This window comes from Rousettus aegyptiacus, unplaced genomic scaffold (genome assembly GCF_014176215.1).
Source record: "Rousettus aegyptiacus isolate mRouAeg1 unplaced genomic scaffold, mRouAeg1.p scaffold_m13_p_1, whole genome shotgun sequence".
Taxonomy (NCBI): Eukaryota; Metazoa; Chordata; class Mammalia; order Chiroptera; family Pteropodidae; genus Rousettus; species Rousettus aegyptiacus.
In genome coordinates this window covers 46901385-46913946 of record NW_023416284.1, presented here as the reverse complement: position 1 = coordinate 46913946, position 12562 = coordinate 46901385, and the positions used below count along the sequence as shown (strand labels likewise).

At 36.0% G+C, this 12562-nt stretch overlaps 1 long non-coding RNA gene across 1 annotated transcript in view; it reads right to left on the bottom strand.

The window, feature by feature from the left end:
• Positions 1-12562, bottom strand: part of LOC118612924 — a 326018-nt gene that overhangs the window by 251380 nt on the left and 62076 nt on the right. Inside the window, exon 2 of the long non-coding RNA XR_004955284.1 lies at positions 8558-8627. This is a non-coding gene — a long non-coding RNA (uncharacterized LOC118612924). The remainder of the gene's footprint in view (positions 1-8557; positions 8628-12562) is intronic.

Genomic DNA, 12562 nt, shown 5'->3' with positions numbered 1-12562 from the left:
CTCTGTTAGAATAATCTATCTCCCAGAAAACCAACTGCTTGCTTCTTCATTTTCTTAGGTCTTTACCTGTATTTCATATTTTCATTGAGGCCTTCACTGTTCACATTGCCTATTTATTTTTCTACAATAATTAACACCATCTAATGTACTATCCATGCTACTCATATATTTGTTTTCTATTTCTGACTCCTCTGAAATGTAATCTCCTTGCTGCATCCTCAGAAGTATACCACTGCCTAGCACATAAAAAAGATCAACAAATATTTGAATTTCACAATACCAGAGGCCAGTCCTGTGGGTTAGAGTATTTGCATATGGAGAAACAGAATATCACCAAATAAACCAGTAAGAGTTGAGACAAGGACACAGTCCATTTTTTGGTCCATGACTTTTGCCACTACACCACATAAGGTCTATTGTCAGTGTCATTTTTCCTGCAATTGATACAAAACTCTAACTGGATATCACTTAGAGGATCCAAGACATGATTCTCCTCAGTTCAATATATAGGAGGATTTCCAGAACATCCCTCCCTACATACCATCTTTGCTTTGATAAACTCGGTTCAAAGTTTCTATACTGACCACACCAAGCACGTTCAGTTGACTCAGTTTTGCCATTCCCCAAGTGCCGGAAAGAGTCATGTCAAAGGATTAAGCTGGGGTGGGAATCTCCTAGTACTGCCCTTCCTCTAATCTCAGGAATGATCCCTACCATTGATCAAATCATTGAGTTAGGATTTAAAAATGGTCCCCTGTATTTGGCCTCTTTTCCCTTCTCTAATCATAGGAAAGATTATTACAATAAACACTGGTGGTCTAAAAATTAAAATCAGGACATCCCACCATACTTATATTCCAGTTTTGATCCTGAGGCCATCAGGTTATGTTAGTCAACACCCTACTTTCCTTTCCCCTCGTTACCAACTCCATCACGGACTTCTTACCTCTGCTCAAATGCCTCTCTGCAGAAAGCCTTAACTAGTGCCCTTCCCATCACCACCATTATTCTATACACCTTCTCTCTGCTTTATTCTTTTGTTGTAGCACTTCTTGCTATCTGAACATATATCGTATACATAAACAAACATACATACATATGTGTGTGCGTCTATATATATATGTGTGTGTGTGTGTGTGTGTGTGTGTATATATATATATTTATATATATACACACACACATATTTACTTACTTACTTTTTTTATCACTTTCTTCACAACTAGAATGTATCTTCCGAGAAGGCCAGCCAGAGTACCTAGAATATTGTACGATATATTTCTTCTCTCCCTCCAGACTTTATCTGACTTTATGGACACTAAACTATTCTTACTGATCTTGGGTCTTTTCCACCTTCATCTTATCCTTGGAATCTATGGAAGGAGATGAGACTTAATAATTTTTTAGTATATATCATTATTAAGTATTTCAGTAGGTAACTTCATATCCACATTACTCTATAATTTATCATTATTTTTCATCATCAATAAAAATACTGACATTTATATTTCAGATGCGAAACTATAAACTAAAAAGAAAATCACTGTCCAAGATAGTGGCAAACCCAAATTTTATATTCAGATCTCAATTCTGAGATGATGATTATGTCTATGATAATGATGATGATGATGATATATTTATTACATCTCGTATTTTTTGTGTCAGACTCATTGCTAAACTCTTTATAAACATTACCTCATTTAATACAAATGATAACAGTAATACCTTATACTAACATAATGCTAGTTATACACTAGGCACTGTTCTAAATAGTCTAGATTATTAAAAAATGTAATCCTCATAAAATCCCTAGGAAACTGTGGCAGAAATTGTTAGCTGATTACCAAAATCATTTTCTTTTCCTTCTTGATACTTACCAAAAGTCTCCCTAACTATTAGAGGAGGCAGTGTAGTTGAATTAATCAGTGGATTGTAGGTAGAAGTGATATGAACCACTTCCAGGCTCGGCCCATAAGAATCATGCATATGACCTTTCATTTTTCTGGTTAATGAAATGGGCATGACCCCCGAGGCAATCCTGGAAGCCGGGTGCTGAAGACACCAAAGTTGCCCTCAACTTGAGGCACTGAGTGACTGTGAATTAGAGACATGACCCCAACTCCACATCTCAATACTGTGTTGCCTAGATTTGTATTACACTGTTCATCTGATAGGATAAGTTGCTGAATTCGGATGGTTTATTTCTTATAGCAGTTAGCTTACTTATTTCCCAGGTAAGCGGTGTTCTTATTCACATTTCACAGATAATAAAACTGAAGCACTGAGAGTTTCAGTAACTTGTAAGGAGTTATTATCATCCTTATTTTATAAATAAGGAAATTGAGTCTCAGTGAAGTTAAGTATTTGGCAATACTGTATCAGTCAGGTATAGTTAATAAAATAGAAGCCACATTAAGTTGTCCAATAAGGGAGATTTAACATGCAGAACTATTCATCAAGGGGTTAGAGGAACTGGAAGGGCAAACAGAAGACAATGAAGAAACCCAGAGCTCAGGAAGAGCAGGAAACCACCACTAGCCCTAGGACTGAGATGGCCCAGTGTAAGCTAAAACCACTATCCTAAAGGAACTGGGAACTATAAGGGAGATGGAACACCGCTCAGGTGCTCCCTAATACAAAGAGAAAGAGCCTGATTTCCTCTCAGTTCCATTCTTCTCCCAATGCCCTCCATTAGCTGATCCTAGCTAGACTCTAACTGGCAAAATAACATGTGAGAGGCTCTTTGCTGATGTCAGTGCCCTGTAACACAGAATAGATCAAGAGAAACGCAAGGAATGGATCTAAGAGCAAATAGGCAAGTGACCAGAATATCAACCAAGGGCTCTCAGCCAATAACTGGCAAACCTATATTTGAAACTCAGACCTGTATGCCTTCACAACACAGCTAGATCTGGTATTTCTAATATGCTATGTCTCTCAAGGGAACATAGTTCTCTCTTAGTATATTAAATATTTGCTCTAATTGTTTTTACCTTTTAAAAGCCATTTAGCTTATAGGATACAGAGACTGTTAAAAAAGAAACAAGAAAATAATTTGCTATCTTTCTACCACCTTTTCAGGTAGTTTTGGGTAAACATTAAACAATGGTATGGATGTCAGAAAATGTAACCACAATAGCAACTAGCAACCAAAATAAGGGTGGTAAGCATGGGATTTGTTGTTGGGCAAATCTGCATTGGAATATGTGCCAAACACACTTACCGATTGCAGAACATTTGGGATAAAATTATTTAAATTCATTGAGTCTTAGTTCCCTCACTTGTAACAGGGAGATACTAATACCAACTGTCCACAGTTGTAGCCATAGTAGAATTTATGAGGAATGAATTAATTTATATATATTACCTCATTAAGTTCCTGACTTTTAATAACCATCAGTCTAATAGCAGCTATTGTAGCTGTTGCTATTGGTGTTGGGTCATTCATTCAGCAAAGACAGCTGGAATTAGGATGGAGTATAATGCACTTCAGAGTACATGGTACTTCCTTCAAGCTATTTACTGCATTCTTCTAGAATTCAAAGGATGCAAAAGTCAGGGTTTTTGTGCTAGATAGACTCCATCATGTGTCACGCTACAAACCATTGGCATTTTGGCAAATTTAAATATATGTATATATATTTATTTTAGACACTGAAGCCTCAAAAACTCATTTTATAGTTCACTCTAGTGATAGTATGTAGGCGTAATTTCATCATTTTTAAAGAACCCTCAACAAAAAATGAATTTCAAGTGATTATATTCTAATGGAACAGTATGGAAGTTTGTATCAGCACATTGAAAAGGTTATCAAGAACTTGAGTAAATTTAAATTATTTTGTTATTTTTTTCACTTGGGACTGGAATGAAGCATTAGCTAAAAATTCTCACCTAAATATACTTCCACTACTGTGCCAAGGCAAGGGTTCTCCGATTCTTGCTTTGCATGACTTGCCATGTGTCACATAGAAGTTTTAGGTGATAAATTCCTTAAGATAGAAAGTAGATATATGATAATTTATAGGAATAAATTAGCAGATATACTTTCCCTTAGCCTGATGTAGATATGAATTTAATTTGAATGTGGATGAGTATCTGTTGGAATCCTCAGGAACCACCAAATTCAAGTCTGAGTCTAAGAATACAGAAGCATCATTATTAACTCCCTATTCTCTGAAATAGTTGTATTCTCACCCTCACATTAAATTATTTTGCCTTCATGCATGCTGTTGGACTTAGGAAATTATTTCCTTTTACCCATTTTGCGTTGTATCTGCTGGGGGGTTGAGGTAAATCCACGTGTCATTTTTGGCATGCTCATATGCTAACCAAATTATAAATTTCTATTTATCTACCCTAAACCTTGCCCATTGTATCTATCACTCTGAGGACAAAGTTATTCCAGTTCAAAGAAAATAAAAACACAAAAGAAGAGGCAAGTGTAAGAGAGAATTTTACAATACCCAGAGTAGAGCAAATCTGGGCTGTTTATCCACAGCCTTCAAAGGGGCAGCCCACAAACCAGTAGGTATGTCCTCTGCACTTGTACTCCTTCGACAAATGAAAATTTTTTTTTAAATAATCCTAGAGGCCAGCATTTTCCTACTTTTGGTGTTCCTTTTACTTAGACAAACAGTTCAGAGCTGGGTATATGGTTAACAGGATTGCCGGTATCCCCTCTCAAGGGAGGATACAAAGGAATAGTCAAGAAACAGTCAACACATTCATAAAATGGCTTCCCCCACATCTCCTCACTGTCGCTAGAACTGGAGTATTCTATTTCCCTCCAAGTTCAGTGCATTCATGTACCCACATTAACTAAAGAGAACAGAAATAGGATACTGTACTAGACTCCTCTATATCATTAATTCAGAAAATATTTACTGAGCAACTACTATATGCCAGGCACAGTCCTAGGTCCTAGGGATAGATATAGCAATGACTGGAAAAGACAAAAAATTAATACTCTTGAGTTTACATCCAAGTGAGGGGAAGAGACAATGAACAAGATAAAATATATCATGTGTTATATGATGATAATTGTGGTAAAGAAATTAAAGGTAGATAGAGTATTAGAGGTGAAGAATGTATATAATGTTTTAAGTGTCAGCATCATTCTCATGTTTATGAAAGCTCTGAGATTTAACTGAGAGTCAATCTCATAATGTTATTTAAAATATTGAGTCTCAAAGCACTTGTAGAAAAAATGACCCTACCCATTTGAATATCAGAAGTTTGACAGTAATTCATGAACATTTGCAGAACAACATCTTGGAGCATGATTGAAAATGCTCCCACTCAGTCAGTGGGCTGGCCAGCTCTAGCCAGTCTTTCTCAGTCCTCTGTTCCATCATGACTCCTGGGCTCTTGAATGGCACTCTTCAGATCAATCTTATTCCTGGTGAAACCTGTTCAACCATATGGATCTGAGAGAACCCAACAAATAATGAGCAGTTCTGTTCACAGAGTTGCCTAACAGCTCATGGTCAGGAGCTCTGTCTTTATCAGTACCCAGAGTGTGGCACGAGCACTTTATTAAAGGGCATACAACTCACTGCTGCAGATGGCTTGACCTTGCTTCACAACAGTGGAGGCCCGTATTGTGATTTTTCTACTGCAGTTCACATAGCATCTTTTTTTCCATCACAGATATCTATCACACTATAGGAACTGTCCAGTAAACAACCTAAAGTCAGAGCTGCCTACATTGTAGCCTTCATTGAATATGGAGAACTTTACTGCTCTGGTTTCATTAATAGCTATCAGTCTTTCTAATCACTTAGCAAATGGGTTAGAGCTATGTGTGTGGAATATGTGCTTCTAGAATGCAAAGATATCTACCAAGTGTTATGCTTCCTTCCTAGTAGTGGAAAGTCCAAAATAAAATAATTTGTCCATAATGTAGAGAGAGTATTCTAGTATGTCCTAGAATAATGAGCTTCCAAAAACTTCATTGATTTAGCAGGACACTAAAACTTCATAAGATTTATCTTCCACCCTCTTCTCCCATAGAGGAATGCTTCTAAGATACATGCCAAGTTTTTCCTATCTGGTCCTATAACTATGGTACCACAGGTTCAGCTAAATTTGATACTCTGTGAAATATTCAGATTACCTAGGTCCTGCTGGATTATAACAAGCCCAGTAAGTTAGCACAGTCCTGGAACAAAATCATAAATATAAAGTGTTGTCCAGAGCATGTGAACACGAATTGCTTCCATTCCTTTTTCTGGATAGAAATAGCAAAGAATTCATTTTCAGAGTCAGTGGACACATACCATATCTTGAGGCAGTGCTAATCAGCTTTTGCAAAGATACTACAGCTGGCACAGCAACTACAATTGGGACTAGTACTTATTTAAATTTATGATAGTTCACTAGCATCCTTCAGGACCTGTCTGCTTTCTCATGGTGAGAATTTACTGGTGAATATAATGAGATCACCATCCCCACAAACCATGAAGACTTTAAGGTAGGCACTATTTCTACTGTTACCCCTCAGGATGAGGTTGTTATTTTCTTGTTTTGTTATTGTCCTTCCTTGGAGTGGGCTAGCTCCACAGACTTCTGTTTTGATTCCCCTTATAGGATAGCTCTTACTCCATAGGCCAAGGAGCTGATACAGGAGTTCTGCCAACTATCAAGTATGTTCATTCCAATTATCCATTCAGGGACAGAGAATTAACCACTATGTGCATCTGTGGAACCAGTGCATCCACCGTGAACAGGACCCGGATCAGGAGTCTATTTTTTTCTTGGACACCATATATTCCCACCCTTTTGCAAGGGGAGCATAATAACACGGCATCACTCTCAGCTTGGATCCAATGAAATGGCTAACTATTGCCCCTTGCCTCAGCATGTGGATACCTAAGTAAATGATGGTAGGTCTCTTTGAAGAAGGCAAAGGAAATCATTACTGTGTACAGTTACTATGGTGCTGCAGGGTCCTTCTTAGAGATGCAGTATCTCCTTCAGCCACTGAGCTATAGGTTTAAAAAGAGGTTCATGTCCAGAAACCATGCCAACAATTGTGACTTCTGCTGGGGAGGCTGCTCTCACCTTCCTATCACTTATCCTTGATTTTTTTTGTTTGAATAAATTGAGTAATTTCCTTATTGACTGCCCATCTACTTGCCCTTAGGAATGCCATGTTTTATTAATCACTGCCACAGTTCTTTACAGGTGGGGCCCTTTTCTATGCTACCCTGACCATCCAGTCATTATAATTGATATTTTATCTAATGATTAAGTGCCTCTACTTCGCATCTATTATTTCGAGGTCTTATTATTTCCATTGCTATAGGGAAACTAGTTCTGTAATAGCTTCTCCTGGTGTCAGTCTCGGCCTATAAAGAACAGGCAATACTGAATTGCTCAGTGATGTTGGTGATCCTCTCACCTGAATAATTATTTCACTCTGGACTCTCTCATCCATCATGGTTGGCTGGTGGATCTTCCAATCTTATAGTCACTCTGGCACGTACACTTTTCTGAAACTTTAGATATCCCTTTCCACCATCCAGCCTTTCTTCTCCACTTACTGCAGGCCATTACCCTTTCCAGACTTGCTAGAGCCATCCTAACAGCATTTTAGCAACATTACCCAGGATCTTTGACCACATAGTAAGTCTTATATCACATGAAAATATTCCCGCATTGATAAATACTCTTTATCTAACTTAGAGGCTATAGCACCGTTAACTCATGGATCCTAAGGTCTCCATAGGTAAGGTACCATTCCTGACAACTAGAAGTAGAAAATTCATGGAAAAGCATATGTAGGAGGTTTTCATGGCATGGCCTAGGTGTGACATTAATCACTTCACTCACAGTGAATTAGCTGGAATTCAGTCATATGACTACAACTCAGTATCAAGGAAGCTGGGAAGTATAGTCTAACTTGGTGCCTAAGAAGAAGAGGAGAGTACTGGTCTTTGTGAGCAGCAAGCATTCTCTACTACAACAGCATAGCCCAATACTCCCATGATTCCTGTAAACTCTACTGCCCAGGGGACAGAGCTAGGTAAAATGCATGCTCTATAAAACTTTGAGGCTTTTTTGCTTATAATACAAATGTAGTACCTTTGTGAGCCAATGTAGACCTCAGAAAGAAATGTTTTGTTACCAAGGTGATATAAACCAAATAAGGCCAACTAGTTTTTCTAGATCCTTTCTACATAAGCCTAACTTCAAATTTGATTCTCTGTACATTCCAAAAGCAATGGTGAAGAAAGGCCAGTACGAGGGCCAGCAAGGTAGTCAGTGAGAAACGGCAGGTACAAGAGAAGAAAAATGGAAAGAAAGGGAGAAAGGAAAATAAAACGGATGGAGAGAAAGAGAAAGAACATTTGTCTCAGCATCTAAAGCTGATAGGTAACTCATATAATTGTTCTCAAGAGAAAATCCAGATCTTTCACCAGTTGCATAAGAGTGATTTAAAGAGGAAAGGATGAATAAAACAGACAGTTGTTGCCAGGTACCACAATCTTTAACACATTTGTTCAGTGCAGTGAAAATGTCGCCTCCTAGAAACAGGATTCAGTAAAATATCCTTTACCTTAATTTTGATTTTTGTTCTTTGGAATGAAGAGGGAAAGGCATGAGATCCTCCAAAGGGCACAGCTGAACTGCAAAAGGCAAGCAATAAGAAAAGATCAGGAAATTTGCCTACTACTGTATACTCTTAGCTAAAAAAGGCACAAAAAACAAATCATAGTAATCCTACAGCATTTTTGTGAAAAGCCTGCTTGTTTTAATAATTATCTGAAAATCCATCACCTATAATATAAGCTCTATTGTTATAGTTTATAAAATATGCTCTCAAAGAAAAAAATCTCCAACAGTGAAAATTCAACGTATTAACAAATATTTAAAGTTTAAAAGTGTACTCTTACAAATAATCACTTCACCAATGATGATAAGAGTTTGGTGAAAATGGCACTTTTGTGTTAATTAGGCCATGGGGGTATTATGTTGATACAGGGCAACTTCCAAGGTATGTAAGAGTTTCAAAACTATTCACATCTTTAGAACTAACCTTCCCGCTTCTAGCCATTTATCCTAAAGGGAAAAAATAATAAATATACATAAGAACATATGGACCTAAGTATTTACCAAAATATTATTTATATATTTTTATTCAAAAAAAGTATAAACGAAGTGCATAATTCTAATAGATAAAAAATAGAAAATATAGATTTGGGCAGGTAGGACCTAAAAATAACCACTGTTAACATTTTCTTGGCTATTCTTCCAGACTTTTCCCTAAGGAATCAGAAATGTATACACACAAAACAAATATCATATGATTTCTTCACTATTCTTTTTCCATTCAATAGATAATAATTGTCCTCAACCCTATAACACTGTATATAAATTTACATCATTTTATTTAAGTACTACAAGGCTTTCTATTTCATGATCAAGTCAACACAATTTTAACAACCCACTGTTGTTGACATTTGGGTTACTTCCAATTGTTCTTGATTGTATAGAATACCGAGATAACTATCTATACATACATATCTAGGGACGCTTATTTAAATATATCCTTAGGATAAATTACAAGAATTTCTTGTAAGTACTCAATATTTAAGATCTTTGATATATATTGTCAAAATATTTTCCAGGCAAGTTATATCAATTTACAATTCCACTCTGTGTTTGGAATTGCCTATGTCCTCACACTATGACAACATGAGGTATTCTAACCATTTTAAACTTTGTAAGTATGAAAGAGGAAATGATATATCATTATTTTAATTTACATATATTTTATTACTAGTATATATGAATATTTTAAGTAAATTTTTCTTTTTTTCTATAATGAATCATCCATACATCAAATTTAGAACATTTTTCTTCTTTTTTTTTCTTTTGCTTTATTATTTATTGCTAAGCGGCTTTACATCTGCCAATTATTTTGCTGTAGTTTCTGTTTTGTTTTCTTGTTTCGAAAGACCCTTTTATATCAAGATTATTTAAATAGTCATCCTATATTCTTTTAGCCCTTTTACAATGTGATTTTAAATATTAAGTTATTAATCTATCCAAAATTCATTTAGAAATAAGGTAGAAAGTGGGCTCTAACTTATGAGAAGATGGCAGTGAGAACAGTTTTTTTATTCCCCACTACTATAAAAAGCTACTTTTATTATATTCTAAATTTGAAATCATTGGAAATAACTTAAATATCCCACAGTAAAAGATAATTAAATCATCTACTTCATAGTATATTAAGTTGTAATTAAATATATTTATAATTAATTTGCAATATTAAAATGCTTTTATTTTATAATAAATGCAGAGGGGAGCTAGCAATTAAATTTTAGAAACAACAGTATTACAACTATGTTTTTTCAAATATTCAGAAATTTACATTTGGAAAAACAAACAAACAAACAAAATACATACACATAACAACGATTATTTCTCCAGGTTAAGAACATAGCAGGAAGATGATTTCCCTGCTTTTGGGGTCTTTACATTTTTTTTTTATGAGTATATACTCTTCTTTTAATGGAAAAAAATTTACATTTTTTTAAAAAATATGATCAGCATATCTAATGGAATTCTCTATCAAGAAGAGAAAAATATCAAGAAAATGTGAATTAAAGGCTCTGGAGTTTTCACCAAATAAAGGAATTTAGGCACTATGGTTATCTCTTTCACCACTGTGAGAGTTTCTCCATGCTAACATAATATTGGGGAGGATGAATTAATCAGCATTTTCCAGTCAGGTCAGCACCTCTGAATCTTCTCTTTCACCTACAATCATTTATCCTAAGGGTTCCCATTTCACTTTATTGTGGCAAGCGCCAATGCTTGCCCAAGGTCTGAGGGAGTCGATTTGCTGTAGAAAACTAATCAGACATCATCCTTACAGAGTACTTCAGTTTCGAGGGAGCCTGAAACAAAGCTTGTATAAAATTGTTCACAAGGTAGCTTTAAAGGCACATGCGCTTTGAGAAACTGTCAGTACCAAAACTGGTATTGATCTATGCTGAGCAACAATTCACTGAAATTGCAAAAGTACCTGTATAACTGTAAGCATGATGAAGAAAAAGAAAAACTTAACTAGACCAGAAAGTACCTCTTAAGAGAATATAGTGCCCTGCGCTACCCAGAAAAGATCGTAAAGAAAAGCCCAAAACTTATAGAGTAGAAAACTGCATTGACTGAGATGTTTTTCTTTTTCTTATTTCTCATTAACATCCTTTTAAAGCTTGCACTCTTTATGGTAGCACAGAGAAGTGGCCATATTTCCTCCTGATCAAGTTCACCCACTTCTTCACTCCATTTGGAGAAAGAGTGATCTCCATCTGCTCCAACCAAAGAAGATTCTTACTCTCAAGTCTCTGGTTGGAGAGAAGAAAGTTCAGTGATCCCCAAATGTTTCTTTGGAGAGAAGAAAGTTCAGTGATCCCCAAATGTTTCTTTCACTTTCTACCTGAGTCATGCCATCCTAATAAGGAGTCTAGCATTTGAAAAAAAAAAAAAAAATCACAATCATGGTGATAATGTCTAAACTGAATGAGGATAATGGCTTTTTAAAAGTATAAATCTATAGGAGTTATCAAAAAAGGTAGTGAAAAGTCATATATCTGCAAGATCCATACAATTATTGACTTACACTAAACACTGGGCCATGCTGTGCATTAAGGGGAAGATATAGAAAACATGAAATAAACTCCCTACTCCTGAGACCCTAACAGTCTGGAAATAAAGGAAACAAAAATCATGGAAAATGTAGGTAGTCAGCGTCTACACTCTAATATGTATCGAGTATTTGAAAGATCACCTCTGCCTTTAATGCTACAGGAACTCAGTAAGGTGCTTTTCACATTCAAAGAGGCATCTCATTATTTTATAGGGTCTTAATATTTTCACATTCTTGCTCAAAGACACATAGCTACTAAAGTATAATGATGGAAAATGAATCCAGGATTTTCAAGTAAAGAAGATGAGTGGAATGTACATATTTACTTTCACCTCTTCCCAAAACTCCATTAAACTGATGATAAAGGAGTTTTTAGGGATAAACACAAAGGATGGGGAGAAAAGTAGAGAGGACATCAGCAACAAAATTACAGAATCTAAAAAGCAGATGGATGAGGAGTAAATAATTCAGGAGATTTAAGAGTACTGAGTCATGGGCCAGCAGGTGTTTAAAACTGAGAACCTAATCAACTTGAAGGCTGCAGAATCTTCAAAAGGTTCAGGAATTGGCAATATCAGTACTCTGAAAGAGGGGGTAAACAAGGGCCAAATTAGGAAGATAGGTTGAAAATCTGTTTAGGAATCAATTATAAACATCAGATCTCATATAGAACCCCATGTAACCCGGTGACTATTCCTCCCTTCCTGTGGCAAAAGATTGAGTTTATTTTCTAGACATGTAACCACAGATTTTTTGTAATAACAGACCGGATAGAATCGAGGCTTGATATATTGCGTTGCAAAGGAAATAAACAATCATTTAGATGTTGAGACCCTGAGTACTAATCCCTAACTAAGCTCTCTATGCTGGCAGCTGTGCCAGTACCTTGACCTTTCAGACAGG